The sequence below is a fragment of the Alligator sinensis genome, unplaced genomic scaffold (assembly GCF_000455745.1).
Source record: "Alligator sinensis unplaced genomic scaffold, ASM45574v1 scaffold43_1, whole genome shotgun sequence".
NCBI lineage: Eukaryota > Metazoa > Chordata > Crocodylia > Alligatoridae > Alligator > Alligator sinensis.
Window position 1 is genome coordinate 1625484 of NW_005842092.1, and position 9183 is coordinate 1634666.

Consider the following 9183-nt stretch of genomic DNA (forward strand, 5'->3'; position numbering starts at 1 on the left):
CTGAGCCAGGTCAGAGCAACACGGGCTGTAAGAGGGCCCGAGGGGCCAGCCTGCTAGCCTGGGGCTGCTGTGACACAGCTCAACGTGTTGCAGAGGGGCTGGCTGGGGACATACCTCAGCGTGGGGCTAGCTGGCAGGCAGCCCCTGCACTGAAGCGCCTTTGTGCCCTGGCCAGCCCTACCAGCATCTAGACATGCATTGCAGTGTACTAAACACTGCTGCAGGATAGTACTTGTGTTCACAAGTACTAACCTATGGCAGTGTTTAGTTTACTTTAGCCTAATAGGACCACACGTGTAGATGCTGAACCTTTACTGCAGAGCTAATTGGGCAATTCCACAGTAAACATTGTGTGTCGATGCACCCTAGGTCTAGTTCCTGCTCCCAGTAAAGACACTGGTCAGTCTCCTATCAGCTTCAAATGGGCATGGCTCAATTTTTAAAAAGCATTCACAGGGAAGTCACTGGGGAATGAAAGGACAAGAGCTGGATAATGAACCAATATCATTATACTTGCCGTGCTGGGGGCCAGTGAGATTCCCCCTTTTTTTTCAGGCAAACAGCACCACAGAGCAAGCCAGGCACCAGTCTGACCAAAGATCAGAAACAGAGTCAAAGGAGAATCAGCTCTCTCCTAATTCCTATTTCTTTCCTGTTTACAGAAATGACAAACTGTGTGTTTAAAAATCACAACCCTTGTGTCACTGTATTGACTTTTTGCATGTTCTCCCTTGTATTATCTTTATTTAAATAAATCAATAACTCATAACAGGATGTACAGTTATTGTGTCACCTGAAGTAATCATGCCCTAGGTGCCTTACTAGGCAAGAGAAGATATAATGCATAACATCGAGTCCACATGCCCTACAGTGTTCTGGGTATAATTATAAAATGTTGATCTTAATATTTAATGAGATACAATTGTGTTTCATAAGTGCAAAACTGAGAATACCCACTTCACCTTCCATCCATAAAACAATATATTGAATGCAATAGCTGCATGCATGGAACATTAAAGTGAAAGACTATATCTTTAACTGTTGTAAACTGGCTTAGGTCCATTTAATGAATTTTAAGGTAAAATGCCCAGGAAACATAGAATTTAAAGGGCCTAAATGTCCTCTTATTTACAGCTATAACCCTTATGGCTATAAAAGTTGGGCCAGATAATAACCTGACTTACACCAGAATACGGTAGGTTCAAAGCAGTGACAATGTTGGGAAGTCAAGTTCTTACGTGGCCACAGAATCTTACAATCCTTGCTTCTGAAATATGTATGACCAGATATAGTGCCTATTACCATAAACTGTCCAATATAGGTTTTTGGTACTGTTATGAGAAATATGGCTGGTACTGTTTCCAGAAGTGATGTATAAATAGCAAAAAAGCATAAAGGAAAGTAAGGATAAGAAACCATAAATAAGAGGAAGAGAAGAATAGCTTCAGGGTAGCAGTATTTACTCAGAATTTGGTTAATATGCTTATCTGCTTCTTCATGTTATTTTTTGTACTCACATTTTAATGTGTGTATATGCACACACCTTGATATTTTTTTTTCCTAATTCACTTATTCAAAAGCAATAAACTGAATGCAAAACATAAGAATTGCTATAATAAATAAGGACAGCACTTTCAGAAGAAGGTGGAAGAAGCCCCATACTACTAAAAAAAAAAGAAGAGGAAAATGATATTTAAAAAGAACGTACAGGCTGTGTCCAGACAAGTGTGGATGTACAATATGTGGCACCGTAGACCCATCTGTCGAACCGCACACCAGACATGCAGGCATTACCAATGCTATTCCCTTGCAGCATGGGGGATGGGGGTTTGACCCCGGGAGATCCTGGGGTCAAAAAAAACCACACCGAAAAAAAGCAGGACAGTGCACATGGTGGCATCACGCAATGTATAAAACCACAGGCTGGCTGGTCGAAGCCATGCTCCAGCTGCTGGCCAGGCTTCCTACCGTGGCTGTAATCCCAGAAGGCCCCCCAGGACCCCAGGTGAGGCTGCTGGGGCCAGCACAGTTGCTGGCCCCAGCCTCCCCTACCCCATCTGGGGTAATCTGCCACATACCAGAGCGCACACGGCACAGGCGTTCCCCGTTGACAAGTAGCAGTGGCACAAGGTGTTCTGCTGCTACTTGTCCCCTGGGAAACAAATGCCTGCGCTCATCTGGATGCACCCACAGAGACAGTACTTGGGTGAAAAACAACAACATTATGCAATAACAGACTAAACTCCCTTTCTCCATCTCTGAGGAAATTGTATTAACATTGGACTGTTACTGCCTCCACATAAGGCCTAATTGCAAAAGACAGGTTGATCTTTTTGGTGACACCAAGATAAGCTTTGGCATGAGAAAAAAATTAGGTGCTTGATTCCAGGGAGATGATTATATACACATATATATGTATGTATATATATGTATGTATAGATATACACTTATGCTTCCTGTGCAATCAATGAGGAGAGTGAAGGGTTTTGCATCAGGAGCTGCCTGGCATTAAGCAGTGGAAATGTCTTACAAAAATGTGTCTGAACTCCTGCTTCATTCTCAAACTTCGACACCTGATTCAAGGCTACATATTAGCTTGGAGCTAAAGCCTGGAGCCCACATTTGGTGGTGTTGCTGTAAGTATTCACCTTTTTTAAAAAGGCTGGTAGTTAAAGCCTTTCCTTGGGATGATGTAAACCAGTATTCTAGACCTCCTCAACCTCAGGGGGTTCAGACCCATATCTTCCAACTTTCCTTCCCGGAAAATGCCTAACCCCTGGCTATAGAGGGGTGCCTAGCCCCTGGCTATAACTGGGTATGGACATCCTCTATCCCTTCCATTGAAGTTGGACAGCTGTGTAGCCAAGAATACAAAGTTAAGGAAATCAGAAGATGAGAAAGCAAGAGGAAGCTGACTTTATAGCCTACTGGTGAAGATGCCCAGCTTGGAGGGGTATACCTGGGTTTAGGTCCCTGACTCCTGGATTGGTTATGCATTCTACATTACGTGGTGCATCTACACAAGACACAACGTCACCATAGCAACAAACTACAGTGACATAGCTTGTCACTACTGCAATGTAGCATCGGTGGGCACAAACCATGATGCTGATACTACATCACTGTAGTGATGAGTTACCTTGTTATAGCACATCGCTATGTTGACATAGCTGCTTAAAAAAAAATCAGGCACTGCTGGTACAGTGCAGTAAAAGCTGTTACTGTGCCATCATTTCGTATTTCCTAGACCAAGTAACAACTGCACTGTGAGGGGCATTTGTAGACACACCCACAGAGTCATAATTGGGGAGTAGGATTTAGGCATCTAATTTACCTATCTCAGTCTGTCTCTAATTCAGCAAAACACTTAAATACATTAAGTCAATAGGGTTTAAATACATGCTTCAATGCTTTGCTGATTTAGGACCTTATGCCCATTTCATAGTGGTAGAATTCCAATGTTTTCAATTTATTCAATTTGATGCAACTGGGAACAGAATTTGACCCTTTATTTGGGGTGGGACTGGGGGGTGAAGGCAGGAAGTGGGAAATCAAACTTATTTAATTTTTCTAAAACACAAAAAAAGGACCAGGAAAAAAAGAAATCCAGACTCCAATGGTGAAATGTTTATATTCAAGAGATTTTATGAACCTAGGAGGTAGCCTTCTGAAAGTGGAAATTTGCCTCTAGTGAAACTACAGAAGCACTTTAACAATGACAAGTAAATGTGTAATAAAAATAGGGAGGGAATTTAGTCTGAAAACAAGCAGCAACCAATAAGAAATCATGTAAGTATATGAAAAATATGAAATGAAAAAAAAGTAAGCCTACTAAACTACTGAAAGCTAAGGAGCCATTAAGAAGGATACAAATATAGCAGAGATGACAAATGACTCTTTAGCATTAATCTATACTACAAAGAATGCTTGGGAAGAAAGAAACCTACTCTTTTTGAGTACCGAAGAGGAGGCATGATCCATGATTTAAAGGTCAACAGAAATGTGGTAACAAGCGGATAAATGAAAAAGTACAAATTGCCAGGATTGGAGTGAAAGCCTGACACCAGAGAAATATAGGGGCAGATCTGTGGGGCAGGGAGAGCAGTGGTGCACTTGTAACCCCTTTGATTCCTGCTCCATCCAAAGTTTAAAACCAACTGTCTGGTAGTGGCAGCAACATTTCTAGTCAGGTGGCGCTGAGCGAGCTATTTGCCTTCATGGCTCACTGTAATCTACCTGATCCCTTCTAAACTCTTCATTCCACAAGTGTTAACAACCTTCTCTTATTTTTAAATGGTCTTGATGTTTCACCAATCGAGCTCTTTTTTGCTTTGCAATTCTGCTATCTCAGCTGCTCCTGGTAATGAAGCTCCTATTTCACAGCCCTGCAGATTGTTTGTAACGTAGTCCAAGGAAGTTGTATTTGTCTTTTGCTTCAATGTTCAACTGAATAATACAGCCCTAGGTCCCTAGCATATTACTAAAGCATCTAGTTTATTTTTGGTTCCAGGCACCATGCTGGAATTTTTATTCTTTGTGTTTATTTTTAACTGGAGAAAAATGTGTGTTGTTTTTATATGTGATGATATACCTCACCATCTGTATGGCACTTTTCAAAATCCCAGACCTGCCCATAGAGAAAGATGCAAAATAATGAATAGCATAAATATGGTAAGCAGGTGTTCTTAGTTGTTGTGGCAGGGCACTGTTGGTGCCTGCCACTTTAAGACTGGAGCCAAGCAGCCAGCAGCTGCTTGATTGCAGTGGCCATTTTAGATCTCTGGCTGCCCATATAAACAGGGCAGTTCACTGCTGACAGGCCAGGCAGTAACATGACCTGGCTGCGAGGCTGCATAACATCTGGGAGGTAAGGGCAGGAGCTGTAGGGGATGACTTGGAGGCTCCTGGTCCTAGGCATGACCAAAAACTGCACCCTGCCAGGAGTGGGTGGCCTGGTGGGGCTCTCCGTGATGCAGGAGCCACCAGGAAATGCCAGGCCAGTCATCACCCTGTGAAAGGCAGGTCAGGGCACCTTAACCCTAGCCGTCACATTCAGGGGGGTTACCTAACATTGGAGGTAGTGAGGCCAGGCATGGCTGTGGCCACCTGAGCCCACAGGGGAGGGAAGCCCCATGTCCCCGAGTGAGGGGGCGGAGATGTGGAGCCCCGGTGAAGGGGGGTAGTGGGAGATGTAGAGCCGCAGTGAGGGGGAGGAGATGAGAAGCCCCAGTGAAGGGAGGAAAACCAGAGGGCTGAGAGCCCAGTATGTTTATAGAGAGAGAGAGTTGTCCCCCAGAAGGGGCCAAATCAAGCTTAGACCCGGTTGGGGAATTGGCTGGCTACTACCCCGGTGAAGGTTGTGGGAGAGGCCCAAAAGATGGTATGTCTGCTACCCAAGGTACGAACTAGCTAAGCCTATGGCCTAAGGGGCCCGCTCCAAGAAGGAGCAAGGTAGTATAAGTTGTCGATGCATGAAAGAGACCCTGTGAGAGGGGGTGGAGTGAGAGGCCCTCGTGAGAGGAGGGCGGTATGAATGTGAGTACATCTGAGGACTAAGCTTGGTCCGGCTACAGGCCGGGAGCACTGTGTCATCTGGATGCCATCTGTGAGGCTTGGGCTGCCGTGTAGGGGAGGGTCGGAGCTGCAGATAGCGCCCCCTGGCATCGGGGCAAGAATGGTCAGCCTCCCACCTTAATTAACATTGTAATTAATTAAGAACAAGTCATGGCAGGTGAGTAAGGTGGGTGGCGTGCCCAAAGGCAAGTGAGGAAAACCAGCACTGGCAAAGTGAGGCTCCCTGACTACCACTAGCACTCAAGTGGCAAGCACCCCAAAGGTGCTCCGCCACACCTCTCCCCACTTAGAATGACATTCGGGGGGCTTTGCTTAGCTGCCTTCCCTGCTGGCTTTTTCCCAGCCTACTGCAACTCCTGCCACATGGCATGCACCCAAAACATGCTCTGCCCACTTGTCATAATGCAAGAACAAGTGGCTAAACATTTGACAGTGGCAACATGTAGGGGGTGCATGGGGGTGCACATACACCCCCTGAGAGCTCTGGTGTACCCCATCACAGCAGCATTCCCTGCTGAGGTGGTGGGCAGGGGGGGCAGGTGGGAGCACTGGTGCCCCCCCTGAGAGTGCTGGCTGGGGAATGGAGGTGCCAAAAGAAGTGCCACTGGCCCTTCCAGGTGCATCCTTGGCCCTTCCAGGCATGCCGCTGGCACTTCCGGAAACATTCCTTCTTAGAGCCAGCTTAGAGGGAACACTGCTTCTAGGTTGGCTGTGAGGTGCCCCCCCGTCACTGACTGGCTGCTGTGGGGGCAAGTGTCCCCCCTGACTCGGGAGGCACCAGTTGCCCATGATATTTGTTTAGTCACTTGTCAACAAATCTAAGAAGTAGTACGTTCTTAACATAAGACTTGGAAAGGATTCAATATTTTGGGGGATAATTAAGATATTACTAACCAGTTATATTAGATACTCACACAGTTACAATAAATCAGATTGTAATGGTAACTTTTGGCCTTAAAACTTAGAAAAAAAATAGTGACCTAAACCCCCAGAAGAATCTGGTAGTGGATACCATCAGAGATATTTGACTAGACAGATCACTGGTCTGATCTCTTATGGCAATTCCTGTATTGCCAAACTATTGTTCATCTTGTATGCCCTTTTGCTATTATTAATGTCAATAAAAAAAGCATTCAGAAATAACAACATAATGTTGTAAAACCAGAGAGAACAAACAAGATTAAAAAAGCATTTCCTTTACTGGGATTTTTGAGAGCTAAAGGTTAACTTCCAATTAGAGTTAAAAGGAAGGACTTTTATTCTACTTTAGTTGGGACTTTTAGCAAATTATATTTATATGCACAGGGTACTTTTTTTCTCCTAATAACCTTCTATTTTGTTAGGTACTGTAAGGTTGTCACAAGAACTTGTTTAGCGGATTTAGGCATAAGACATTCAGTGATGATAAGACTTGTTAATATTACATTATTGAAAGCTACTGCCTTGCAATTGATTGCAATCAAGTTACTAAGTAGCTGCCCAGTAAATCCTATTCACCAAACTTGTGCTGCCAAGTGTAAATAATATTCAGTGCAGAGAGATTAATTCTTTATCACATCTATGTAATAGTAAAATAGCTATAAAGGTACTGTATTCAAAATAGCATAAAGGAAGAAAATAAATTGTACAAGACAATAATCAACCTGTTTGAATAGTAGGAGGCCCAAGAGATTTCATAATACTTTGCATTTTTATAGAGCTTCAATCTAAGGATCTCAAAACACCCTATACATATTACTGAAATAAGCTTCTCAACATCTCTGAGGTAGGGAAATATTATTAACCTCATTTTACAGATGAGTAAACTCCTTTACAGAAGAGAAGGCACAGGGAAGACAAAGCCAAGTGATGTTCCCAAGATCACAAACCAGGTCAGTAGCAGAGCTGTAAACAGACTCTATTCTTACATAATATACCTAAGGACAGACGGATGGATAGAAGAGAATTCAGACATATTGACTCAGTCTAGATCATCTGCTTAACTATTAATAAATGAGGGAACATTTATTAATGTATGAAGCTAAATTCCCATTTTATGAGATGAAAAGTACATGTCAATGACAAAAGTGGCAGAATTTCCTATTACTATCCTTAAGCACTAGGCATGAATTTCAGGCACCAAAACCATCTTCTTGAGGGAGAACTTAGCCAGTTGTATGACTCATAGCACACATGTTCCTGGTCCTAGGGTTTCTTCCAAGGGCAGGCTTGAAATCACAGAGATTAGTCCCACTGGCCCATGTTTGTGTGGCCTCTCCTTAATCTGTCTTCTAATTCCTTTATCTACAGCCAGTATGGGATTTATTCCAATTTTGTTGGTAACATGTCTGTCTTTTGCCTATCACTGTATGCACTAGGAAGTAAGCATGCAGAGGGCATGACTGGGCTAGATTATATCTTCTGAATTCCTGACCTCACCCTTTTCTTTTCTTGCAATATTACTTCTAGAACTGTTTTGCGACTTCAACTGCAGCAGGAACTACTGAGTACTTTGAGCAGTACTTGACAGAGGAGTTAAGTGAAGGATCTTCTATCAAAGTCAGAAACTAAAGGCCTATTTGTAATCTGAGTTAGACCTGAGCTTCTCATGAATCCACTACAGCAACTATGCTGGCAGAGCAAAGTGCACCAGCTGGACCATGTTTCAGGGGTGTTGATTACAGCCATGTTGGTCTAAGGACATAAGCAGATGAGGTTCTTTGGGTAAATGTGATCTCTTTTATTAGACCAACTAAATAGTTGGAAAAATTGTTCTCTACAAGCTTTTGGGCACAAACACCCTTCAGGCATAGAGAGAGTCTGGTGGGGTTTGCATACTCCCCTCAGTGGAATAGAAGCTTAAGCCAATATGCAAAATGCAGGCCTGTGAAAATGCAAATACATGACAGGGAAGATCAGAGGGGATAGGAGTTAATTGGTGTGAGACAGGTAGGTGGGTGGGAGGAATTTGACCAGTGATAAAATGTACCTGGACCATGACAGACAGCCGAAACCTTGCTCCACTTCAGTAACCCCAGTTCAGTAGCCATAGGTAACTGTGAGTACTCGGTGATAGAGCAAGGTTATGGTTGCATAGTGATGTTTAGGAGAGAAAAATGTAAATCAAGTAAAGCCCATACATTAAAATGCGTTAAAACCCCATTGCAGGGTTGCTGGTGGTAGCCATGTTGATATAAGGACATAGGCAGGGAAAGTTCTTTGGAGAGAGGTGATATCTTTTATTACACCAACTAAATAGTTGAAAAAAAAGTCTTTGCAAGCTTCCAGGCACAAACACCCTTCATCACGCATAGGAAGACTCTGCTGGTGTTATATATTCTCCAGCGTAAAAAAGAAACGTATTTACAACAAGCAGGTCTGTGAAAATGTGGATGTTTGGAAGATAATAGGTAGAGATGAAGGGAGGGAAATGTGTGAAGGAATGCAAATGGTCAGTTGGAGGCAGGTAACCTGGAGTGTCAGATGGCAGGCAGGTTGTAATGCATCATAAATCTAATATCTATATTAAGTCCATGTTTTTTGTATCCAGTAGACTTATGAAGTGAAGTTGGTAGGCTTGTCTACAAAAGGTATAACAAATGTAAAAAAAAGAAATGTAAAACCTGCCAA

At 43.3% G+C, this 9183-nt stretch overlaps 1 long non-coding RNA gene across 1 annotated transcript; it reads left to right on the forward strand.

The window, feature by feature from the left end:
- The first annotated feature begins 4831 nt into the window (after positions 1 to 4831).
- On the forward strand, positions 4832 to 8246 carry LOC102373477. The gene is made up of 3 exons (XR_323879.3): positions 4832 to 4867; positions 7371 to 7445; positions 8023 to 8246. It is a non-coding gene; the product is annotated as an uncharacterized LOC102373477 (long non-coding RNA).
- Positions 8247 to 9183: the final 937 nt, after the last annotated feature.